This window comes from Aotus nancymaae, unplaced genomic scaffold (genome assembly GCF_030222135.1).
Source record: "Aotus nancymaae isolate 86718 unplaced genomic scaffold, 86718_ANA_hifiasm-v0.15.2.pri h1tg000008l, whole genome shotgun sequence".
In the NCBI taxonomy this organism is placed as follows: Eukaryota; Metazoa; Chordata; class Mammalia; order Primates; family Aotidae; genus Aotus; species Aotus nancymaae.
Genome location: NW_026988419.1, coordinates 29,555,185 through 29,581,816, shown reverse-complemented (window position 1 = coordinate 29,581,816; position 26,632 = coordinate 29,555,185). Strand labels below are relative to the sequence as shown.

The 26,632-nt window shown below is 42.0% G+C and overlaps 1 non-coding gene and 1 pseudogene across 1 annotated transcript; one reads left to right on the top strand and one right to left on the bottom strand.

The window, feature by feature from the left end:
* The first annotated feature begins 1,477 nt into the window (after positions 1–1,477).
* LOC105712662 (heterogeneous nuclear ribonucleoprotein A1-like) lies at positions 1,478–12,263 on the top strand (annotated as a pseudogene).
* A 13,819-nt stretch (positions 12,264–26,082) lies between these two features.
* LOC135273790 (U5 spliceosomal RNA) lies at positions 26,083–26,199 on the bottom strand. The gene has a single exon (XR_010341592.1). It is a non-coding gene; the product is annotated as a U5 spliceosomal RNA (small nuclear RNA).
* Between the last annotated feature and the right edge of the window lie 433 nt (positions 26,200–26,632).

Sequence of the window (26,632 nt, the reverse complement as noted above, 5' to 3'; positions counted from 1 at the left end):
ATATTTTCACTAGCTCTGCCACTGAGACAGGCCATACCCCTTGCCTAGTAACAGCTGAAAAGCTTCTTTCTGGTAAGCAAGTCACCCCTTACCTGTATGTGAGGTGATGACATGGACCCCTTAAATCTTCCCAGAGTCTGTTGCTAGGCTTCTTGGTGGAAACTGCTAGGTGCAAGTTTTTCTGTGAGTACCTGGTAACAGTAACCATGTGTCTCAGTGGCTACTGTGTCTTGTGGCCACTTGGAATAGCAACAAGAATCTCCAGATGGAAGGATGCTGCCAGTGAGACTTTATATAGTTAAAAGAACATTTGGAAGTCTGGGATACGCATGCACTTTATGTAAATCCAAATTCAATTTAGACTAACACCATGGCCTCTGGCACCCGATAAAGCAAAGCAACCCAGATGCATGTTCCCATCAGGTGGCGACTCATTAGCTGGAGTAGTCTAAGCCTTTAGCGGTTATGATGAGGGTTCTGGGTTCTGTGAGAAAATGCATGCACAGTGCCTAGCATGGCCAGCACTCAGTAATAGTAACTATTATTTCTGTGGTCAGCATCCAAATCACCATGCTCATGGCTCTGTGGTAATTATCTGATGGCTCAACCAAGAAGGAGCTTGCCTCATTCTAGCTGGTTGCAGGATGAACTTAGTGCAAGGGAAACTGCTTTTCTGGTTATAAAATCAGGTTTAGGGAACACAGGAGTTGTGACATATGGAGATATCCTTTTCTTTCCTCCTAACTTGATGTGTGGGCTGTTCTTTTTCTGTCCTAGAAATCATAGTGTTTTAGAATACCTCTTCTTAATGCCCATTTCCCCACTTTCTTTTTTTTTGCTGGGATACACATGAGTGCTACATACTTCCACTGAATGTATCCAGATTTGATTAAAAACAGCAAACTGTGGTGAAGCAACGCACCACAGTAATTCCTTAGTGACAGAACTATATGCAGTTCACCAGAGCTGGTAACTGTCTCAGTTTGGGTCCTCTCTGAAGCAGAGCCTGAAACATGGACTTAGATGCAGGCAGTTATTTTTTGAGACAGGGTCTCACTCTGTCACCCAGACTGGAGTGCAGTGGTGTGATCTCAGCTCACCACAACCTCCGCCTGCTAGGCTCAAGCAGTTTTCCCACCTCAGCCTCCCAAGTGGCTGGGATTACAGGTGTGTGCCACTGTGCCCGGCTAATTTTTGTATTTTTAGTAGAGAGGGGGTTTCACCATGTTAGCCAGGCTGGTCTTGAACTCCTTACCTCAAATGATCCACCACCTTCAACCTCCCAAAGTGCTGGGATTACAGGCGTGAGCCACTACTCTTGGTCCAGGCAGTTTATCTGAGAGGTGATTCTATGAAGCAGGAGTTAAGGAGTGATGAGATGAGGCAGGAAAGGAGGAAAAGCTAAGATAAGGGCACATGATGGAGTTTGTCATGTTAAGCAAGGGAGGCCTAGATTCTCCCTGGACTGCAGAGAAGCATGCTGAATACCTCTCAGAAGCAACCATCTGAAGGGTTTTCCAGTCACATGCTGTGGAAGATTGCCCCGAGCTTTACTGCTCTGAAATTTTGGGTTTATGCTTTGCACATGGCGAGGTGGAATTCAGAGAGAGCCATGAGGTAAAACAAAAACAAAACAAACAAATCAGGGTCGGGGGATCTTCTAGAAAGGTGGAATAAAGACCTTCAAAAATCTGCTCTTCCATAAGCAGTGAGAACTGTCACAATCAACTTTTTCAGAACTCTGGAAATTACTTAAAGGCATACAGCAATCCGAGTGCTTACTCAAGAAAAACAGCTGAATCTCAGTAAGAAGAGTAAGACCTGTGGCATTCCAAGTTGCCCTAATTCCATCCCACATCCCACCTCACAGCTCAGTCAGGCCTTGTAAATCAACAACCTTGAAACCGGTAGCTGTGAAAACACAGCCTATTAGCTACACAGGGTGCAGAACAGATTTGGACCTCCCCAAAAGCCCATCCCTAGAGAGCTGTCACTATTTGACCTGTCAGATCAGGGCTTGTCTTTGTTTGATCTGACTCAGAGGTTGCTTTGTGCAACCAGCCCTACCCATAGGGCATTTATCAACAATAAACAAGAAGCAATTGTTTAACATGGCATTACCTGAGGTGCCATTACAAATTTGGGCTAACGTAAGAGGAACACTGGTAAATTAGATGTCTGTAGGGGGTTTTGGAAAGCTCTGCCGTGTTCCTACAAAGCTAGAAGTCCACATGCGTGCACAGGGCTGTGTCCATGCTCAGGAAAGGCCTGAAGACCCCAGGCTCTCACCTATGGCTGACTTTAAAGCTCTGTACATGCAGTGAAGGCAAAGGCAGAGTAGGAAATGGCTGCTAAAAGGTTGAAGGTGCACCCCAACATATATACACATGCCATAGGCAAAGGCTGGGAGAATCACTGCACCAAAGAATTTAAGGAAATCTCTTTCCAATTACTAGCTGACCACTAAACTAACCAAGCTGAGACTCCAGTGGCTGCATAGGACAAAAAATATGGACTAAACAGAATTAGTTGAGGAAAGTCACTAAACAAACAACAGCAATGAAAACAACAACAAATAAGAACAGCAGCAAACCCTGGGAAGGGAGGGGAATATGATTTCCAGAGGTGACACATCATTTAAAATATCTGGTTTTCAAGCTGACAGGTCAAATAATGACAACTCTCTAGGGATGGGCTTTTGGGGAACTCCGAGCCTGTTCTGCACCCTGCAGTAGCTGCTAGGCTGTGTTTTCACAGCTTTTGGTTTCAAGGCTGTTGATTTACAAGGCCTCACATGAGTATGGCCCACACATGGGGGAAAAAAAAAGCAGTCAGTAGAAACTGCCCCTAAGGAAATCCAGATGTTGTACTTACTATACAAAGACTCCAAATTAGTTATCATAAATATGTTCAAGGGTCTCAAAGAAACCATGTGTAAAGAATTAAAAGAAGGTATAAGAATGTTGGCCCATTAAATATAGAATATCAATAAAGAGTTACAAATTACAAGAAAAAAGAGAAGTAAATAGAAATTCAGGGCTTGGAAATTGCTATAGGCTGACTGTTTATGTCCCCCAAATTCATATGTTGAAACTTAATCTCCAGTGAGATGGTATTTGGAGGGAGGGCCTTGGGAAGGTGATTATGTCATGGGTACAGAGCCTACACTAGAACTTGACCGTGCCAGCAATCTTATCTTGGACTTCCAGCTTCCGGAACTGTGGGAAATAAATTTCTGTTCTTTATAAGCCACCCAGTTTATAGTATTTTGTTACAGCTATCTAAAGAGAATAAGAAAAATGTACAATAGCTGAAAAATTCACTAGAGGGTATCAACAGCAGCTTTGCACTAGAAGAAGAAAGAATCTGTGAACTTAAAAGCAGGTCAACTGAGAGTGCCTGGCTTGTGGAACACAAAGAAAAAGAATAAAGAAAACTGAATGGAGCCTCAGAGACCTGAGTGACACCATCAAGCATACCACCTACAAATAACCAGAGTCCAAGGAGAGGAGAGAGAGAAAGGGACATAAAGGGATAAAATATTTGAAGAAATTATGGCTTAAAATCTTCGAAACTTTGATGAAAAACATTGATCTGCACACCCAAAAATCTCAACAAACTCCAAGCAGAAAAACTAGGAAAGATTGACACTTCGATACATATATTGTAGACAAACTTTTGAAAGACAAAGAGGCTACTGAAAAAAGCAAGAGAGAAGCAACTTGTCACATACAAGGGATGCTCATAACAACATCATTCATAACTGTCAAAAAGTGGAAACAAATATCCATTGGGGGTGAATGGATAAACAAAATGTGGTACATTCATATAAAAGAATATTATTTGGTCACAAAAAGGAATGAAGTTGTTACAACATGGATGAACCTTGGAAACTATGCTAAGTGAAAGAATTCAGTCACAAAACACCATGTATTCTATGGTTCCAGTCATATGAAATGTCCAGAAGAGACAAATCCATAGAGACAGAAAGTAGATTAGTGCCAGGAGTGGAGGAGAAAGAAAGGGAAATTGACCATTAGTGGGTATTTTTTGGGATGATGAAAATGCTCTGGTACTAGATAGCATTGATTAATGCATAATATTGAGAATATACTAAAACCACTGAATTGAACACTTTAAGAGTGAACTTTATGGAATATGAATTTTATCTTGATAGGTGGTTATTTAAAAAATCAAATAAACTACTTGTTGAGTGCTTGAGGTGGGACACTGCCAGCTGAAGACAAATTTGAGCTCCCATGAACTGACCCACCACTGCCGTGGCTGAAATCAGAGGTGAATTCAGGGGAGGTGATGTCTGGCACCAAAGGGATCTGCTCCAATAGCCTGTGAATAGGTGAAACAAGCTGCAGATTGTGTGCTATTTCTGGAGGTTTAGGGGGTACATTTGTGTCTTGCTTTCCTGAGCTCAAGTAAATGAAAGGGAAATTGAATGAATAGAAGTGGTGCAATATATAGTGATTACATTGAATCCCCTGTAATTAAATTGAAATACAATTCTAAATTATTATACTTTAGAAAACTCATTCATAATTTTTTTTCTTTGCAATACATTCCACAACAGATAGAAACGTAGCACTGTGTGGCAAGAACCTGGTAGAGAGCCTGGCTTAAGAGATCATCTATTTCAGCGGGTCCCAGATTTTGGTAAGCACAAGAGTTACTTTAGAAGCTATTAGAAATGTTGACTCTGGATCTCTCCTATTCTCTAAACTCCCTTCTCATTTGCTGGCTAAAGAATATGATTCACCAGGTCAGGAGAGGGGCCGAGGTGTCTATACTGTCAAAAAGCAGCCCTGGCGATTCCGATGCAGGCAGTCTGTTGTTCCATTTGAAAAATACTGATTTTGCCCAACTCACTGGTCTTAGATGAGGTAATTGAGAAACACAGAGGGGAAATGACTTGTTAAGGACACATGATTAACAGAGATATAGAGTGGGAATTTAAATTCAGGTCTCATCACCTGCAGCCTCGTGCTCTGTCCATTACACCACAGCCCTTCTCACATAGTTGGGTTAGAACAGCCTAGGCCAGGTGTGGTGGCTCATGCCTGTAATCCCAGCACTTTGGGAGGCCGAGGCGGGCGGATCACGTGAGGTCAGAAGTTTGAGACCAACCTAACCAATATAATGAAACCCCGTCTCTACTAAAAATACAAAAATTAGCCAGGCGTGGTGGCGGGCCCCTGTAATCTCAGCTACTCAGGAGGCTGAGACAGAAGAATCGCTTGAATCCGGGAGGCAGAGGTTGCAGTGAGCTGAGATTGCGCCATTGCACTCCAGCCTGGGCAACAAGAGCAAAACTCATCCCAAAAAAAAAAAAAAAGAACTGCCTTGTGGAAGCATTTAAGCCATGATACATCTGCCCATGGCTCAGGCAATCCAAATTTCTGCTGCTTTGCATATAAAAAGCATCTTGTGCAGAGCATCAGAATGTGAGTGATGTCACATGGGAGCTGAGAAAGGCCAGTGAATGTGATGATGTGTGTGTTTGAAGGTACCTGGAGATTTCAGAGAGTGGCAACCCAAGGACCCACAAATGACTCATTTCTTTTTAGACCAGAGCTACTTAGCGTTAAGCATTCAAATCTTTTCAGACATGTGGATCACTCACTTAAGTGTTCGGTTTCCTGCTGGCATCTGATATCATGAAATTACATTTCAGAGAATTCGAATTCATAGTCAGAACAGTTATAAATATATTTGGCTACAAAATCCAGAGACAATGAAAGGAATGAGACAGAGTGCTATGTACACTCTTCAAGGATAAAAGATTAGTCTTGAAACTATATCATAATTTTATAGAATGGAGATTCTAGGCTGAGAAAATCTTATATGGTAGCATAAGAAAACATGGTGCATTATGGGGACTGGGAGGTATGGAGTTTGGTGTGGCTGGGTAATGAGTGTGTTTGGTGTGTGTGTGTGTGTGTGTGTCTGTGTGTATGAGAGGCAGGGGAAAGGGAGATTAGGAATAGGGAGAAGCATGAACCCTGAGAGACAAGGTCAGTGTGGGAGGAGGATCCAGATCACTAAGGGCCTCAAATGCCATTTTATGGAGCTTGGACCTCATCTAATTGACACTGGAAACCCACTAGGGGATTTCAAGTGATGCAGATGGAATTGCAGTTTGGAAGGATCACTCAGGTTGGAGTATGGAGAAAAGCTGGAAAAGGGATGCAGGAACAGAGACCACTAAAAAATGATAAGGGCCTGAACCACGGTCTTAGTTAGAAGTTCTTCCCAAGCTTGAGGACAAACAGTTTCAGTGGCTGCCACTGAGCAGGTCCTTAGAAGACACAATACTTGGGACCATTGTGCCCACTGCCTCTTTACTTATTAGAGACATCTGTGATCAGATTCAAGAATCAAATTTCAGAGAGGCAAGCTTGGACTATGGGTGTAAGATGAGAAAAAGGAGCAGGGAAAGGAAGAGAGAACAGAGAAAAGATGTGTGAATATCTAAAACTTAGAAGAATCAGTAAGAGGTCATTCTTAGTTTGCAAAATATTTCCTAACAATTGCTTTAAGAAAAACACTTAGAATTTTTAAGCAGGATATCTTCTCTGGTGATTAAATTAATCTCTAAATTCATTTTAGGGAGCTCATTATTAGATGAATTATCTCATAGTGATCTCATATATATGTATTGTGCCAAAGAGGTAAAAATTTATCAAGTCTCACAAAGGAAGGTGATAAGCATTCTGTGGTTTGACAATCTGCATTCTGAGCAGGAGCCAGGGCCTAACTTCACCACATTTCAGAGGAATTCAGATTTTCTGAGAAAGGGCTGAAAAACATGCACTCCCTGTGATGGCAGAGGAGGCTAGGGCTAGAAGCCAGGTTACCAAATCCCTGTGTGGAACACGTGGGCAGATGTGAAAAGTGGGAGGAATGTTCAGACCACAACATCTCCTAGTGAAAATACCAATGCAAACTTGCCACCACAGCAACACACTAGCCCTATTAAAAGACACACAAAAAATCTGTGTCAATGAATTTAAAAACTCCACTTTTTGCTAGTAAGTAAAGTTTTGCATTTATTTTTGCTTGCTTTTTATCCATTTGATTAGAAACCCCCTGTTAAAATATTTCAATTCCTTGATAACCCTTTCTAGTACAGAGGTGAACATTTTAGGAATATAATCTGTACTTGAAGAAGATAATTCTCTTTTGACTCTAAAAGGGAGAAAAATGAAGAAAATATAAACTAATAAGAAAGACCAGGTGTGGTGACTCATCCCTGTAATCTCGGCACATTGAGAAGCTGAGGCAGAAGGATCACTTGAACCCAAGAGTTTGAAACCAAACTGGGCAACATAGTGAGACCTCATCTCAAAAAAGAAAAAAAGAAAGAAAGAAAATGGCTTTAAGTTTCTTGTCTTGGCACCAAAATGAAATCAGTGATGAGTGGGTGGAGGGCTGGAGTTACTATGGGTAGTACGTGGGGGAGATAAGAAGGGATTGCCCTAAAGATATGTCAGGTCTCTTTCTAAAGAGTAGGACTGAGACCGAGGAGAAGGAAGTGAGTTATGCAAGCACAGGGTCAGATCCTGTCTTCATTAAAAATGTGATATTTTGATAATAATTGATATTCTTGCATTCATTTTAATTCTTTAAAATATTACATGAAAATGTTATTTTATTAATTATTTTTGGTGTTCCTTAAAATTTGTACCTGATCTGTCAATTCATCCTAGTTCCTGCTCTGCTAATATTAATAAATGGGAAAAAATACTTATAGTTCATATTAGATCTTGTTTGCATTCTGAACTCTACTTGGAAAGCAAAACAATGTTCTCTAGGTCCACGGGTCCCAAGCTTTACCTCCTGTGGTTTCCCAAGGCCAGGATGTGTGGAATTGAACATTTCACAATCTGGGGGAGACAATACAACTTTATGTTTTCTTCCCTCTGGCTGCTTTGAAGATTTTCTCTTTATTTTAAGCAGTTTGATAACATTATGCGTTCATGAAATCTTCTTGTTTGGTAAGCTTATTGATTGAGCTTCAAATCTGTGAGTTTATAGCATTAGACAAATTTAAATCTAAAAAAAAATTTATTTAAATTTTTTTTCTGTCTTCACATTTTCCTGATGGAAAATAATATATAACTGGACTCCAGTATTCCAATTATATGTGTATTAGACTGCTTCAAGGTGTCTAATGCTGTCTTCATTTTCCATCTTTTTTCTCTAGGAGTTTTATTATGGATGATTTCTATGGCTATGCCTTCAAGTTCACTAATACTATTTTAGTGTTGAATCCACTGTTTATCCTACCCAATGTATTTTTAATTTCAGGCGTTGTAGTTTTCATTTCTGGAAGTTCTATTTGGGTCATTTTAATATATCTCATGTCTCTTTTTAACGTGCTTAATCTTTCCTCTACCTTCTTGAACATATGGAATATAGTTACAATAACTACAATGGCATGATCTCAGCTCACTGCAGCCTTGACCTCCCGGGCTCAAGAGATCCTCCCACCTCAGCCTCCTGAGTAGCTGGGACTACAGGAACGTGCTGCCACACCTGGATAACTTTTGTATTTCTTGTAGAGTTGAGGTTTCACCATGTTTCCCAGGCCGGTCTGGAACACCTGAGTTCAAGTGATCTGCCCACCTTGGCATCCCAAAGTGCTAGGATTATAGGCGTGAGCCACTGAGTCTGAGCATAACTACATGTCTTAATGTCTTTCTCTACTAATTCTAACATCTTTATTGTTTCTGGTCTGTTTCTACTGATCAATTCTTCTTTTCATTATGAGTTACATTTTCCTTCTTTGCATACCCAGTAATTTGGATTGGATGCCAGATATTGTAAATTTTACCTTGTTGGGTATTGGTTATATTTATATTCTCATAAATATTTTTAATGTTTGTTCTAAGATACATGTAAATTACTTGAAAACGATTTGAAGCTTGCTTTTAAGCTTTGTGAGGTGGGATGAGAGCAGCCTTTCGTCTGAGGCTGATTTTTCTCACTACTGATTCCAGACTCCTAGCTCTATCTTCTCATCTAAGTGAGACCTCCTCTCTGCACGATGTCTTGGAAATTTTCCAGGCTGTGAGCTGGAACAATCATACAGCTCACCTTATTTGCTTTCCCTCTCTTAAGGATCACTGTCCTGTGTTGTCTAATGTTCAATGTCTAAAAACTATACTTTCGGATATTTTGCCCATTTACTTTTTAGCATGTGTCAAGATAAGATCAATTAGGTCTTTATTACTCTACTTTGCCTGAAGTGAAAGTCTTGAACATTATAAAGTCTGAATGTGTTTGATGAGTAATATTTTTAGAAAACAAAATCATTTATATCTTGAATGATCAATTAAAGCTTTCTGAATGGTTTAAGACATTGTAATAAAATTTTCATCACCTATAAGTGTCAAAACAACTATAAATTTATACTCACAGTTTTCATATAACCCCTTAGTAAGTGTCAAAGTTTCATTTCTTATTAATGAGGTAACCAGAAGAATGATAAAGCCAGTAGGAAAGTGACACAAAGAGATGGCAAATGGCTGGGTGCAGTGGCTCACGCCTGTAATCCCAGCACTTTGGGAGGCCAAAGTGAGTGGATCATTTGAGGTTAAGAGGTCGAGACCAGCCTGGGCAACATGGTGAAACTTCATCTCTACTGTAAATATAAAAATTAGCTGGGCGTGGTGGCACACACCTGTAATCCCAGCTATTCAGGAGGCTGAGGCATGAGAATTGCTTGAACCTGGGAGGTAGAGGGTGCAGCCGAGATGGCACCATTGCACTCCAGCCTGGGGGACAGAGCGAGACTCTGTCTCAAAAAAAAAGGCAGGGAAGGGGAGACAAATGACCTGTTAGAAGGAGGGAGGGAGGCAGAGAGAGAGAGAAAGGGAGAGAGAGAACAGAAAAATATGCTGGAATAAGATTGCTAAAATTACATACAAAACTGGTTAATGTCCCACTGGACGATAAAATTATAACCTTTAGGTTTATCATCTCAGCTGAACAGAAATAATTTTTATCTCTATGGTAAAAAACTCATTTGTGTTATATTTATCCTGCACAAGGTAACATCAAATCCTTTACAGACTTAAAAATGTCTAGATCTTTAATAGAAGTAATAGTAAAAGTTACTTTCCATGTGAGGGTCAGATGATCCTTGGGTGGGCTAAAAGCAATGTTTTAAAAAGGCACTGAATGGACACAAGTCATCTTTTTGCCTTATTTCCAAGTTTGGGGGAAAGAAGTTTTAGACCTTTTTTTTATTTTTTATTTTTATTTATTTTTTATTATTTTTATTTTTAATCACAGGAATTACCTGTAAGTCAATATTATCTGCCATTACCTAGCTGGTCACTCTGGGCCTACATTTGCTTATTTAATGAAAAGACAAAACTAGACTAGTGGTTTTTAATTGTGATTATATGTTGGAATCACCTGGGTACGGTTTTCAAAAATACGAAAGAAACGGTCTCTTACAAGACCAACTAAATCAGGCGCTTTGAAGGGGAAGCCTGGGCATCACTAGGTTTTTAGAAAGCCCCCGAGTTATTCTAATGTGCAACTAGGGTTAAAAAACACTGGTCTAGACTGAGTTGCTCAGACCCCTTTCAATAAGAATGCACTGTGATTCTATAGCTTGAAGCACAGGCAAATCACTTCTGCACTGAAGAAAGCTGACATAAATACAAGCTCTGCTGACCTCAGTGCATTCCCAGTGACTTGGAAATGATTCAGGGCTCCCAGCATTCATTCCATGGTGTGGAAGCAGCGGGAAAAGTCAGGGGTGGGAGCACTGAATGACTGGCCTTTGTGTTCCAATTAGATACAGTCAGCTTGAGTTGTTAGAAAGAGATAGGAATGTCTGCAGCCAATTTCTTTTTTTTTTTTTTTTTAAAAGATATATCAAAATTCATTTTGTGCCCCTGGCTCTCTATTGCTGACCTCATTCCTACTTCCAGAGCAGGTGCTCTTTCACACAGTTATTGGAGATGGCATTTCTGATTTAAGACTGTGCATTAGTAAATTAAGGCCATGACCAATAACATGCACAAAAATAGAGCAACAAGTATAGGCCTTTAAAATAACATTAAATAACGAAATTCTATTTCAGATTCTATTCCCTCGTGCTTGTTATCCCTGAAAAGGATTTTTTTGTAGCCTTTAAAAAAATTACAAAGCATTAAAAGCAAGGGTTTTTGAAACACTTTGCCCTACAGCTATGCCTATAAGAAACACATAGGGCCTTTTTGCCTGTGGACGCTGCCGAAGAAGCATCATTGTCTCTCTTCTCCCTGCCATCATATCTAAGTCAGAATCTCCTAAAGACCCCAAACAGCTGAGGAAGCTCTTCATTGGAGGGTTGAGATTTGAAACAACCAATGAGAGCCCGAAGTGCCATTTTGAGCAATGAGGAATGCTCACGTACTGCGTGGTAATGAGAGATCCAAACACAAAGCACTCCAGGGGTTTTGGGTTTGTCAACTCTGCCATTCTGGAGGAGCTGGATGCAGCCATGAATGCAAGGCCACAGGAGGTGGATAGAAGAGTTGTGGAACCAAAGAGAGCTGTCTCAAGAGAAGATTCTCAAAGACCAAGTACCCACTTACCTGTGAAAAAGACATTTGTTGGTGGCATTAAAGAAGACACTGAAGAACATCACCTAAGAGATTATTTTGAAAAGTGTGGAAAAATTGAAGTGATTGAAATCATGACTTACTGAGAAAGTGGCAAGAAAATGGGCTTTGCCTCTGTAACCTTTGACGATCAAGGCTCCATGGATAAGATTGTTTTTCAGAAATACCATACTGTGAATGACAACAATTATGAAGTTAGGAAAGCACCGTCAAAGCAGGAGATGGTTAGTACTTCATCCAGCCAGAGGTCAGAGTGGTTCTGGAAACTTTGGTGGTGGTCACGGAGGTGGTTTCGGTGGGAATGACAACTTTGGTTGTGGGGGAAACTTCAGTGGTCATGGTGGCTTTGGTGGCAGCCACGGTGGTTGTAGAGATGGTGGCAGTGGGGATGGCTATAATGCATTTGGTGATGATGGAAGTAGTTTTGGAGGTGGTGAAAGCTACAATGGTTTTGGCAATTACAGCAATCAGTCTTCAAATTTTGGACCCATGAAGGGAGGAAACTTTGGAGGCAGAAGCTCTGGCCTCTATGGTGGTTGAGGGCAATACTTTGCCAAACCACAAAACCAATGGGGCTATGGTGGTTCCAGTAGCAGCAGTAGCTATGGCAGTGGCTGAAGATTTTAATTAGGAAAGAGAACTTAGCAGGAGAGGAGAGCCAGAGAAGTGACAGGGAAGCTACAGGTTACAACAGATTTGTGAACTCAGCCAAACACAGTGGTGGCAGGGCCTAGCTGCTACAAAGAAGACGTGTTTTAGACAAACACTCATGTGTATGGGCAAAACACTCAAGAATTGTATTTGTGACTAATTGTATAACAGGTTATTTTAATTTCTGTTCTTTGGAAAGTGTAAAGCATTTCAACAAAGGGTTTTAATGTAGTTTTTTTTTTTTTTTTTTTGCACTCATGTTGTTGATTGCCAAATGTGATAATCTGATTGTGACACTAAATAAATGTCCTTTTAAAAAGAAAAAGAAACATGGCAGGGTGTGGTGGCTCATGCTTGTAATCCCAGCACTTTTGAAGGCTGAGGCAGGTGGATCACGAGATCAAGAGATCGAGACCATCCTGACCAACATGGTGAAACCCCATCTCTACTAAAAAATACAAAAATTAGCTGGGTGTGGTGGTGCGTGCCTGTAATCCCAGCTACTCGGGAGGCTGAGGCAGGAGAATCACTTGAACCCAGGAGGCAAAGTTGCAGTGAGCCAAGATCGTGCTGCTGCACTCCAGCCTAGTGACAGAGCCAGACTTTGTCTCAAAACAACAACAACAACAACAACAACAACAACAACAATAACAACAACAACAAAAAAACATATAGGATATGTTACTAACTGTGCAAGCTGGAAATTAGAAGAAAAATTGTTTAACTTGATAACAGTTTTTTAAGTAATCATAAACAATGCTGTTTTTTTTTTCAAATGAATTTTGGACATCTTTCTTATTGTTTGACTTCTTTCCTTTGATCTGTTAATGTAGTGAATGTTAATAGAGATCTAAATATTAAACTATCTTTTGACTTCTGGGATCAATACTATTTGATCGTGATGGATTATCCTTTCAATAGTCTACTTGATTTCATTTTTTTCCCTTCTGATACTTTTGAGGATAATAATCTTCTTTTGTGTATAGTGAATTGGATAGAGATGGTGTTAGTTTCATGATCATTTGATGGATTAGAAAACTGAGGCTGGGCGTGGTGGCTCATGCCTGTAATCCCAGTACTTTGGGAGGGTGAGGCAGGTGGATCAAGAGGTCAGGAGATCCAGATCATCCTGGTCAACATGGTGAAACCCCATCTCTATTAAAAACACAAAAAATTAGCTGGGAGTGGTGGTGCAGCTTGTAGTCCCAGCTACTCAGGAGGCTGAGGCAGGAGAATCTCCTGAAATAGGGAGGCAGAGGTTGAGGTGAACCGAGATCATGCCACTGCACTCCAGCCTGGCGACAGAGTGAGACTCCATCTAAAAAAAAAAAAAAAAAAGAAAAAGAAAAAGAAAAAGATAAAAAACAGAAACATGGAGATAGTATATGACTTATTATCCAAGAATAAATGCCAAATAAGTGTTTGATTTTTGGCCCAGGGATTTTTGGTCTGTTCGCCACTAGGAAATTAGTGTTTCATCAAGCAAATATGCCATCCACCAACTATTTCAGATAACCTCACAATATTTCACATAACCTAAGAGTAGTGTCTTAAAAACAATATTTGTTATTTTAGCTACATCATTAATGCCATTTAAAATCCTAATTCCTAATGCTCTCCATTTTTTATTCTCCACAGTGACAGTTGTTATAACTATATCTAATGATGTCGGGGCCTGGAGAAAAATGTAGAGTGGAAGCAGGAGGAGGTGAGAATAAGGAGGTCAGTGGGATGGTTGAGTCATTAGCTGAGCTCCCCAACCTCCTCCTGTACCATTCTCCCCTTTACTCACTAAATCCAGCCACACTGGCCTTCCTTCTGTTCTCTGAACTTTCCAAGTCCATTCCCAGCTTAGGGCCTTGGCCTTTGCTACCCATTCTGTTTAACACGATCTGCCCTTGACTCATGCATGGCTGGCTGTTTCCTTCAGTCAGGCTTCAGCTTAAATACTACCTCCTCAGAGAGGCCTTCTCTGACCTCCCATCTAAGTAGCAGATACCTACTCTACAGATTGTGTATGCATAATTTGAAAGTCCCAGATCCAAGGTGTTCCATAATCTGGAGCTTTTTGAGTGCTAGCATGATGCTCAAAGGGAATGCTCATTGGAGCATTTTGGATGTCTGATTTTTGGATTCAGGATGCTCAGTGTGGGTAAGCATAATGTAAATATCCCCAAATCTGAAAAAATACTGAATTCTGAAGTAATTCTGGTTTCAAGCATTTTGGATTCAGGATACCGAACCTGTATTAGTTTGCTAGGGCTGCCTAACAAAGTACCACAGACTGAGTGGCTTAAGCAACAGAAACTGATTGTTTGACAGTTCTGGAGGCTGGAAGTCTGAGATCAGAGTGCTGGCAGGCAGGTTTGGTTCCTTCCGATGGTTATAAGGGAGACTCTGTCCCAGCGTCTTTCCCGATAGCTTGTTACATCGTCTTTTCTTTATGAGTGTCTCTGGGTCCAAATAAGAAGTTTACTGGGAGGTGATCCTGGGTAGAGGAGGAGAGGGGCGAAGCAGAGGAAGGAAAGAAGCCAACAAAGGTTGAGCACTATGGATAACTGGGGCTTAATCCTGCTCAGGGCCTTTGGGAGCCAGGGTGGAAATACACCCCAGAGTCATCTCCCCCAAGGGGCACCCGTGTTCACCATCAGCCATGGTTGGTCTGCTCCAGCGTGCTCATGGGCAGAGAGCTGCCCATGACTCTGGTGGCTAGAGAAAGGCCACAGGCAGAGTTGTTGGCTGCTGGAAGTCTAGGCCACCAGTGCCCACTGAAAGATAAGGCCTGAGGAGTAAAGACAGGGCAGCGACCGTGTCTGGGGCAGACAGGCAGTGAAGCTATGAGGAAAAATTTTCCCTACTTTCTCCCCCTAGGAAGAAGAGGAAAAGTTCTGGATGAACATCCTCTTGAAAATTATTTTTGTGTAAAATTATTTTTGTATAAAATTCAAGTATAAAAGTACACAGTGAAAAGTGTAAGTATCCTTTTCTCACCACCCACCTCTGTCTTCTATTGCACTTTCTTGTATATCCTTTTAGAGATAGTATAACGGTGTTGTGTGTGCGTGTGTGTGTGTACATGTTATACAGGTAGGTATTACATATATATACACACACACACACACACACATATTACAGGCACAGTTAATAAAAATATAAAATAAAAATATATGTACGTTATTTATGTTTTTACATAAATTGCCCCACACAAGGAGTAGCATATAACATACTGTGCTCCTTTTACAAACGTATCTTAGGGGAACTTTTCATATTACTGCATGTAGCTTTGCCTCAATTTTTAAAATGGCTGCATAGCACTCAATTTTACAGATGCACCACATTTTATTTAACAATTTTTTTTTTTGAGCTGGAGTCTCACTCTGTCACCAGGCTGGAGTGATCTCGGCTCACTGCAACCTCCAACTCCCTGGTTCAAGCAATTCTCCTGCCTCAGCCTCCCGAGTAGCTGGGATTCTAGGAACGTGCCACCATGCCCGGCTAATTTTTGTATTTTAGTAGAGACAGGGTTTCTTTTTATTTTATTATTATTAGTTTTTGAGACAGAGTTTTGCTCTTGTTGCCCAGGCTGAAGTGCAATGGCGCGATCTCAGCTGACTGCAACCTCAACCTCCCAGGTTCAAGTGATTCTTCTGCCTCAGCCTCCCGAGTAGCTGGGATTACAGGCATGCGCCACCACGCCTAGAGACGAGATTTCACAATGTTGGCCAGCATGGTCTCCATCTCCTGACCTCATGATCTTCCCACAGCAGCCTCCCAAAGTGCTGGGATTACAGGCGTGAACCACCATGCCCGACCAACAAATCTTTTAAGTCGTTTTAAAATTTTTTTCTTCTGAACTAAGTATTTTTGTCATGTGTTACTGAGAACATTCCTGGAATCTGTAGAGTAAGTGCCTAGGAATAGAACTGCTGGGTTGAATGGCACAGGCACCTGAAATATTGATAGTGCAGAATTTCCTGGAACCAACATACACTCCCATGGGATTGACCATTAGGAGGCCAAAGAATGGAAGCGGAGGGGTAGGGAGTAGAAGAGGCGGGTGGGGCAGTGAGACCTGGAATATCAGACATCAAGATTCTGGTGGCGCAGTTCCTGCTGAGGACAAGGTCCAGGGTGTGCCTGCACCAGGAAGTGGATGACATGGGAAAGAGTGCAGGCGAAGGTCGGTGAAGCAGAGGAAGTTAAAGTGCTATGAGGTTGTGGGTGACTCACCCCAATGATGTCAGCCCGTCCGTGCTGGTGACCTCTTCATCAGAACTGGAGAAATGTGGCTAGAGAAACCTTCAGCTTCCCTTTAAATGTAGCAGGGAAGAGCAAGCCAGATGCCTCCCAGTCCACTGTCTACCCTGAGGAGCAGAGAAAAAACTCTTCACACTTTCGCTCTCTGAGATGAAAGCACATCAGTCAACTCGGCTGCCTCAGGGGACACGCCGTGATGTCTCCATATTTTATGACGGCATCTGTGGCACTGGGACAGGCAGGGCTGTTTCTGCAGATCCTCCAGCTTCACATGATTATGCTGGTGGATAACTCATTTCGCCTCTCGTGTCCTCTCAGTGTCTGTGACATTGTCAAAGCAACCCTGGCCTGGGGCACCCCTTTCTTGATAATAAAACCAATAGCAACAATGACAAACAACAGCAGCGGTTACCATGCTGAATCGGTTAGGGGTTGTGTTCAGCCGCAGGTAGCAGAGACCTGAAAAACACTGGTTTAAACCAGACCCGGGTCCTCATTTCCCTCAGGTAACATGAAGTTCAGGGATAAGCATCCCATGAGAGGTATAGCAGCTCTGCACTGTCTTTCGTGTCAGGAGCCTCCTGCCTCAGCCTCCAGAGTAGCTGGGACCACAGGTGTGTGCCACCATGCTCAGCTAATTTTTTTACTTTTATTTTTCTATAGAGATGGGGTCTTGCTATGTTGACCAGGCTGGACTTGAACTCCTGTTCTCGAGTGAGTCTCCTGCCTTAGCTCCCAAAGTACTGGGATGACAGGCATGAGTCACAGTGCTGAGCCACTTTGGATTTGAATGTAGAGCATGTGTACTAGATATTGCTCACTGAAGATGGGACTGGGATGACTGCGCCAGGATGTGAGGAATTGGGCTAATTTTCATGTAGCATGGAATTTAAAATGCCAGAAAGTGTTTTGGAAATGGTGAAATCTGAGTCCTCCTCTATGATTATCCAACTGTAATAGGGAAGCGGAAGCTACACTACCAGTACAGTGGCTGTTGCAAAGACGGATGGACCCGAGGCTTCTGCCTTGCACTGTTTAGAGCTGACTGATTCTGTGAGGGCCGGAACTAGGTATTTATTTGTCAGTCACCTTCTGCCATCTATGGGTTCATATGTTTCATTGCAGTTACAGGGGAGTAGGCTGTGACACCTTCAGACACAAAGCTGATGTTTTTGTTAAACTAGTTATACCTCCTTTTTGTCCACAAAAGCCATTTTTTCAGTATGTTTTTGTTTTTGATAGATAAAACACTTTTTGTGATGTTAAATAATTATTTCTTTGGAACAAGGGGGGTAATTTATATTGAGACATGCATGAGGAAGGACCTGGATGCCTGAATTCCATTTGTTAGTGTGTTTTTAATAGCCAGGAAATTCTTTCCTTTGCATTAAAAGATGAAGCCGTCATTTAGAAAAGTTCTGTGAGGCTTGCATTTTCTCCCAGGCTACAGGAAAAGAGGACCAGGAGTTGGAGCGATTTCTGCTTTCTATTGTTCTAATGCTTTATTTTTAGCATCAACTGGGGTAGGGGAAGCCACTCATTGTGACAGAGGAAACCTGGAAGTGCTGTGAAGGGCAAGACTGGTAGGCGGGCAGTAGGCATGGGAAGTCAGGGAGGACTTTTAAGAGGGGATGAGGTGCGTTCTGGGTTTGAAAAGATACGAAGGCCTCAGGGAGAAGGGATAGGCTGGTGGAAAAGACCACCTGCTCCTTATGTTCTGTGTCTGCAGTTCAAGAGAGCTTCATGCAGAAAGAGGACACAAGTTTCTCACAAGGCTGCCTCATAACTAGCTTTCTTCCTTTGGATCTCCATGTCTATTTTACCTGCCTGTTTCTGCGAAGCTCCCTCTCTCTCTGGTTCAACCACATTGGTCTCTTTCAGTTTCTGGAAAGCACTATGGTCTCCATTTACTGGGGCATTTGCATCTGTTGCCTGCTCTGCTAGAAACTCTCTGTGCCCTGGGAACTGCTCTCCATCCCTTTATCTCAGCTTGAAACTCACTTCGTCAGGGAGGCCTTGCCAGATCCCTCGGATTGGCTCTATGTGTCATGCATCGTATTTGTACTTTTCAGCGCTCAGATTCCATGTCCAACATCAGCCTTCTTTCTATGGCAAGTATGGCACCGTGCCTATAACCCCCTTATCCAGGAAGAGGGACATGGAGGGGTCTGGAGGGGACAACAGTAACAAAACTGTACCTATTCCATTATTAAGTTTTCTTTGGAGGTTTGTTTTAGAAGCTAGGCTAAAGGTGACCAAATGTGCCCACTCACCAACTCATGAGTGGGAGAGAATACTGTGGGTGTCATTTTTCCAGCACAGTAATGGAGTCGGCCTCTGTTTTCTGATTCCTCCCTGGTCCTGTGGGGACAGGAGGGCAGCACTCTGGGATGCAAGCTCTGTCTTTCCCCCTGCCCACAAGGGTGGAATAGGATGGTGATTGTGCAGAGAGAGCTCTGGCTGGAGCATGACGAGACCACTAAACTCAGGAAAATGGGAAGGAGACTTTTCTCTGTCCATTGCTTGAGATAAGCTATTTCTCAGAGTGCAAGGACAAACTGGAAAGATTAATCATGGCCACAGGACAACCTTTCAACTTGTTTTTTTTTTTAATTTTGAGGATGAAAAATAGAAAAGGTAATCCAGGAGGCTAATTGGGGTGTAGTATTTGGGGAAAATTAGAGAAGATGAGTCCTGGAGAGATGCGTGAGAGTCAGGGCTAACACAGAATGCACCAAGTGGGGTCTGGAAGGAGTCCTGGGTCTCAGCGTCTGTGGTGTGCTAAAGTGGCATAGCAGAGCTGCCGGGGACACGTGGCTCAGCTGTTAGTGTCAAGATGGTTCTGAAAAACCACTCACAGAGTTTTGCGGAAAACTGTTGTCTCACATGGCCTTGGGCCCTGTGAGTGTCTTGTCAGCATGATTTGAGGCTCATGAGAGAGTTGCTTTTGATTGCCAGCAGGAAGCACCTGGTTTTGCAAAGCTGGGATAAAAATAGGAACTGGCATATAGGCAGTCCTGGTCATTTGACTACTGAAGAGACGTGAGAATGACCCAGGGGAGGGAGGACACTAGGTCTTTATGGTTGTACCATGGTAATAGTAGGCTTCCTGGGGAATGAGGTCAAAGAATAAGAGGGGTCACTGACACCCCTGTAAGTCTGAGTAAACCCTCATAGGCTTAGGGGTTGCTCATGCTATACATACAGAGTTGGCTAAAATCTTTGAATCCAGTTTGGCTAACACCATAATCATGAGTTTGACAAGAGAAAATCCCAAGCATTTGTATTTAGGAATATATATTGATTTTTTTTTAATCTTACTTTAAGTTCTGGGGTACATGGTCAGATCTTGCAAGACTGCTACATAGGTATACACATGCCATGGTGGTTTGCTGCATCCATCCCCCTGTCACCTACATTAAGTATTCCTCCTAATGTTATCCCTCCCCAATCTCCCCCCTCCCTGCTATCCTTCCCCTAGCCCCCCAGCCCCCAACAGGCCCTGGTGTGTGATGTTCCCCTCCCTGTGTCCATGTGTTCTCATTGTTCAACACCCACTTATGAGTGAGAACATGCAGTGTTTAGTTTTCTGTTCTTATGTCAGTTTGCTGAGAATGGTGGTTTCCAGATTCATACATGTCCCTGCAAAGGACATGAACTCATCCTTTTTAATGGTTGCATAGTATTCCATGGTGTATATGTGCCACATTTTCTTTATCCAGTCTATCCTTGATGGGCATTTGGGTTGGTTCCAAGTCTTTGCTGTTGTAAACAGTGCCAGAAGAAACATATATGTGCATGTGTCTTTATAATAGAAAGAGTTATAATCCTTTGGGTACATACCCAGTAATGGGATTGCTGGGTCAAATGGTATTTCTATTTCTAGGTCCTTGAGGAATTGCCACACTGTCTTCCACAATGGTTGAACTAATTTACACACCCACCAACAGTGTAAAAGTGTTCCTGTTTCTCCACATCCTCTCCAGCATCTGTCGTCTCCAAATTTTTTACAGATTGTCATTCTAACTGGCATGAGATGGTATCTCAATGTGGTTTTGGTTCGCATTTCTTTAATGACCAGTGATGATGAACATTTTTTCATATGTTTGTTGGATGCATAAATGTCTTCTTTTGAAAAGTGTCTGTTCATATCCTTTGCCTTTTTGATGGGATTGTTTGTTTTTTTCTTGTAAATTTATTTTAGTTCTTTGTAGATTCTGGATATTAGCCCTTTGTCAGATGGGTAGCTTGCAAAAATTTTTTCCCATTCTTTTGGTTGTCAGTTCACTCTAATGATTGTTTCTTTTGCTGTGCAGAAGTTCTTGAGCTTAATTAGGTCCCTTTTATCTCTTTTGGCTTTTGTTGCCATTGCTTTTGATGTTTTAGTCATGAAGTCCTTGCCTATGCCTATGTCCTGAATGGTACTGCCTAGGTTTTCTGCTAGAGTTTTTATGGTGTTAGGTCTTATGTTTAAATCTTTAATCCGTCTGGAGTTAATTTTTGTATAAGGTGTATGGAAGGGGTCCAGTTCCAGTTTTCTGTACATGGCTAGCCAGTTTTCCCAACACCATTTATTAAACAGGGAATCCTTTCCCCATTGCTTGTTTCTGTCAGGTTTGTCAAAGATCAGATGGTTGTAGATGTGTGGCATTGCTTCTGAGGTCTCTGTTCTTTTCCATTGGTCTATATCTCTGTTTTGGTACCAGTATCATGCTGTTTTGATTACTATAGCCTTGTAGTATAGTTTGAAGTCAGGTAGCATGATGCCTTCAGCTTTGTTCTTTTTTGCTTAGGATTATCTTGGCTATGTGGGCTCTTTTTTGGTTACATATGAAATTTAAGGTGTTTTTTTTCAGTTCTGTGAAGAAGGTCAATGGTAGCTTGATGGGGATAGCATTGAATCTATAAATTACTTTCGGCAGTATGGCCATTTTCATGATACTGATTTTTTCTAACCATGAACATGGAATGTTTTTTCATCTGTTTGTGTCCTCTCTTATTTTGTTGAGCAGTGGTTTGTAGTTCTCCTTGAAGAGATCCTTTACATCCTTTGTTAGTTGTATTCCTAGATATTTTATTCTCTTTGTAGCAATTGTGAATGGGAGTTTGCTCATGATTTGGTTCTCTGTTTGTCGGTTATTGGTGTGTAGGAATGCTTGTGGTTTTTGCACATTGATTTTGTATCCTGAGACTTTGCTGAAGTTGCTTATTATCTTGAGATTTTGGGCTGAGACAATGGGGTCTTCTAAATATAGAATCATATTGGCTACAAATAGAGACAATTTGACTTCCTCTTTTCCTAATTGAATACCCTGTATTTCATTTTCTTGCCTGATTGCTCTGGCTAGAACTTCCAGTAGTATATTGAATAGGAGTGGTGAGAGAGGGCACCCTTGTCTAGTGCCAGATTTCAAAGGGAATGCTTCCAATTTTTGCCCATTCAGTATGATGTTGGCTGTGGGTTTGTCATAAATAGCTTTTATTATTTTGAGATACATTCCATCGATACCTAGTTTATTGAGAGTTTTTAGCATAAAGGGCTGTTGAATTTTGTCAAAGGCTTTCTTTGCATCTATTGAGATAATCATGTGGTTTTTGTCTTTGGTTCTGTTTATGTGATGGATTATGTTTATAGATTCTTATGTTGAACCAGGCTTGCGTCCCCAGGATGAAGCCTACTTGATCATGGTGGATAAGCTTTTTGATGTGCTATTGCATTCGGTTTGCCAGTATTTTATTGAAGATTTTTGTGTCGATGTTCATCATGGATATTGGCTGGAAATATTCTTTTTTAGTGTGTCTCTGCCAGGTTTTGGTATCAGGATGATGTTGGTCTCATAAAATGAGTTAGGGAAGATTCCCTCTTTTTGTATTATTTAGAATAGCTTCAGAAGGAATGGTACCATCTCCTTTTTGTACATCTGGTAGAATTCGGCTGTGAACCTGTCTGGTCCTGGACTTTTTTTTGGTTTTAAGCTACTAATTTCTACCTCAGCTTCAAACCTTGTTATTGGTCTATTCAGGGATTCAACTTCTTCCTGGTTTAGTCTTGGGAGGGTGTCAGTGTCCAGGAATTTATCCATTTCTTCTAGATTTACTGGTTTATGTGCCTAGAGTTGTTTGTAGTAATCTCTGATGGTAGTTTGTTTTATATTGAATTTTTACCGTTCATACATTTCATGACTCCCTTGAGGAAAACCTTTCACAATAAGGTAGCAGGTTATTCTAAAGGCCTCCCTTACTAATAACTCAAGATTTGGACCCTTGATGTCTTCTCTTAGGAGCTCCCTTTGGGAGCCTGCACAAGTCAGTGGAGAAGAGTGCTGACCTGGCAGGAGGGAGTCTGGGTTCCATTCTCAAACTTACCCCTCAGTAGCTATATCCATGAGCAAGTTACTTCACCTATCTGGAACCCAAGTTTCCACTATTAGATGAAGCAGCTAATTACTGTTCCTCCTATCTCTAGTGTTCTGTAATTCTCTGATCCTGTAACTGGAAGCAGTGGCACAGGTTGGTGCTGGAGAACAGAGGCATTCCTCTTGTCATGAAGTGAGTTGTGACCTTCCCACCCTGCTCAAATACATATGTTGAAACCCTAAGCCCCAATGTGTCTCTGTTTGGAGACAGGGCCTTCAGAGAGGTAATTAAGGTTAAATGAGGTTATAAGTATGGAACCCTAAGCCAATAGGACTGATGTCTTTATAAGAAGAGAAAGAGGCCTCTCTTTCTTTCTCTACACATGCACACAGAGGAAAAACCACGGGAATACACAGCGAGAAGGTGGTCATCTACAACCCAAGGAGAAATCCCTCACCAGACAGCAACCCAGTGGCAACTTGACCTTGGATTTCTAGTCTCCATAACTGTGAGAAGATACGTTGCTGTTGTTTAAGCCAGTCAGCCTGTGACATTCTGTTAGGCAGCCTGAGGAGACTAATATGCCTCCTCATCCCTCAGGCACTGGACTATGACTTGTTGGTCTGTGGCCTTTGCGGGTGTTTGCATTTAATTTTCTTCATTGGCAAAGGAATAGCAAAGTAAATTGGCTCCTGGAAAAGCAGGCACCCTATTGCTATGGAATTTATGGAGTGGAGTCATGGGTGTTTCTGGGGTGTTTTCTCTAACTCTAACCAATTTTCTAACATGAGCTTTGTGTTCAACAATTCAATTCAATTCTGAGACTGCCTACCTGATGTTACTATCAGCTCCCAAAGTTAAAGGGCTCGATCCCACAAAACTGCCCCCATCTCAGATACCAGTTGCAAATCCCAGCTCATGCTTACTTCTGACTGACTGGCTATAATTGGGATTCCCATGACTTCCTCCTTATTTGGTAATTTGCTGGAATGGCTTAAAGGACTCAGGAAAACATTTTATTTATGTTTAGTTGTTTAAAAGATACAACTTGGGAACAGCCAAATGGAAGACACATAGGGTAAGGGTTAGGGTGTATGTGGTGTGGAGCTTCCATGCTCTTCCACGGTGCTCCATCTTCCCAGCACCTCAATGTGTTCACCACCCAGAAAACTCTCCAAACCTTGTGGTTCAACATTTTTTTTGATGGAGTCCCGCTCCATCACCCAGGCTGGAGTGCCGTGGCGCAATCTCGGCTCACTGCAACCTCTGCCTCCCAGGTGCAAGCAATTCACCTGGCTCAGCCCCCTGAGTAGGTAGTATTACAGGCGTGCGCTACCATGCCTGCCAATTTTTGTATTTTTAGTAGAAGCAGGGTTTCATCATGTTAGCCAGGATGGTCTTGATTTCCTGACTTCATGATCTACCTGCCTTGGCCTCCCAAAGTGCTGAGATTACAGGTGTCAACCACCACGCCTGGCCTGTCCAATAGTTTTTATTACCCAATCTCTAGCCCCTGCCACCCCTTCTCTGGAGCATGTCCAATCTCGATTCGTCCTCTTGTACCAGTGTGGAGGACCCTGGGGGGTTACTTTCTGAGCAAAAACTGGGCGTGGAAACCTTAAAAATACATTGCTACTGACTAAAGAAGTTTTCGGGAAATTCTGCCAGAATATCTTGGTTGCAGGGCCCTGTGTAGAAGTGGGCAGCTGTGGAGCAAGTGGATGGAGGCCACTGCTTTCTGGAAGGGAAGGTCTACACTTTCACCCCAAAGCCCCAGATCATAGGACTTTGTAGAAGCGTTGAGCTTCTATGTCTCTTCCTTGGGAGTTGCTTGTCTGGGATAGGAAGTGGTCTCATGCTAGCAACTGGTCTAAGGACCCATGGAGGAGGAGCAAGCAAGCTGCAGAAGAGCTGGACACCAAACATAGGGGGTCCCTGCGGGGAGTCTGAGGGACCTGCAGGCCCAGAACGACAGCAAATATGAGGATCAAAGGACTTGAACTGACATCTGAGTTTCCTGTGAGGCCACAGCAGAGCTCGTCCAGGATTTCTTGGTGGAACAAGATACTAACATTACACAGTGGGGTGGAGAAAGTGGGGTCAAAGACAGCTTTCAGGGCCTGTGAACATACTGTGCCTGGCCCTGCTGAGAGGGTCACGCATGTGTGCCAGGTTGGCTCCAGGCCCTACTGTCCACACTCCCAGGGTCTGTGGTGAAATCGAAGTTATTCTCATTCTCAACATTGGAAGTATGTCTAATGTGGAAAGAGACCACATTGAACTCTGACTTCTATTGTCCTCTCAAAGCTGTGTGTTAAGCAAACGGCATAAAGGATTTCCTTCTCTTTTACCTGGCATTGGGATGTCTATATCAGTGTTCATAATGTCACTCCAAAGGCACTTGCTGAGAAATCTCAAAGGTGAAGGATTTGTTCTGAATTTTCTAAGAAACAGAATTTTAAAGAAAAAGCATCTCCTATCTTCTGTTTCTGAAAGTTTGTAATCTATGGGCCAGATAGAGATTTTCTGTATCTGGAATACTTGATTTTTTTCAGATTGGGAATTTACAGGAATGCATGGGTATATTTTATATATGTAAGAAAATAAACTCTAGGCTGGGCACGATGGCTCATTCCTGTAATCTCAGCACTTTAGGATGCAGAGGTGGGTAGATCATTTGAGGTTAGGAGTTCAAGACCTGCCTGGCCAAACCATGGTGAAACCCCATCTCCACTAAAATACAAAAATTGACTGGGCATGATGTGATGCACTCCTGTAGTCCCAGCTACTTGAGAGGCTGAGGCAGGAGAATCCCCTGAGCCTGGAAGGTGGAGCCTGCAGTGAGCCAAGATTGCACCACTACATTCCAGCCTTGGCGACAGAGTGGAACTCCATCTAAAAAAAAAAAAAAAAATCCGAAAAAGAAAATAAACTCTTTTTGTATACTTTGGAAGCATTTTTTAAAAACAAAATTACATTGCTAGTAAAAGTATTTATTGTGAGAACTATCAAAACAGTGTAACATTTGGAATTAATTGAAGTACTGTTTGAGCATGTAATACGACATTTCTGTAAATGTATAGATATTGAGGCCTGCATCTAATTCATATCTGAATCCTTAAAAAAATCCCCCTTTGGTACTCTATAGGCAATACATTCTTTTTTTTTTTTTTTTATAATGAGCCCTGCCTAAGCAGGACACCAAAAAATTCAGTTATAAACTCATAATTGTTCCTCTCCACAGAAATCTTTAGTAAAAGGCGAAAGATTTATTCATTATGAAGAGAAACCAGAGCATTAGGCAATACATTCTTGCTAAAATTCTGTCGAATTAATTTCTCAAAAGTAAATAGTTGGAGCCACTTACTTGGATACCTCTAGAGTTGTGTTAACAGAAATGGGAACTGTATTCAAAACAGACTGAGAGACAGACCCAGGGGATTACAGATTTTCACTTTGTGGTTTCAGATGTCCCCCGTTCATGGGCACCTATTGCCTGCTCTCTCGACACTTCCACGTTCAGTCTAGCACAGTTAGTTGCTTCAATCTCTTTTCTTTTATGCTACACTCAGCATGTGGCTGTGTATACCCATTGGCATCGGCTAATTGCTCACTGTGCCCCAGCTGCCTTGTCTGGGGGCTGGGATGTTAAAAGCCCCTCATATGTGGCCATCTCTGTTGTGGTGATCAGAAGAATGTATCACCACTGACTCTTTACTTCCCAGAGATGG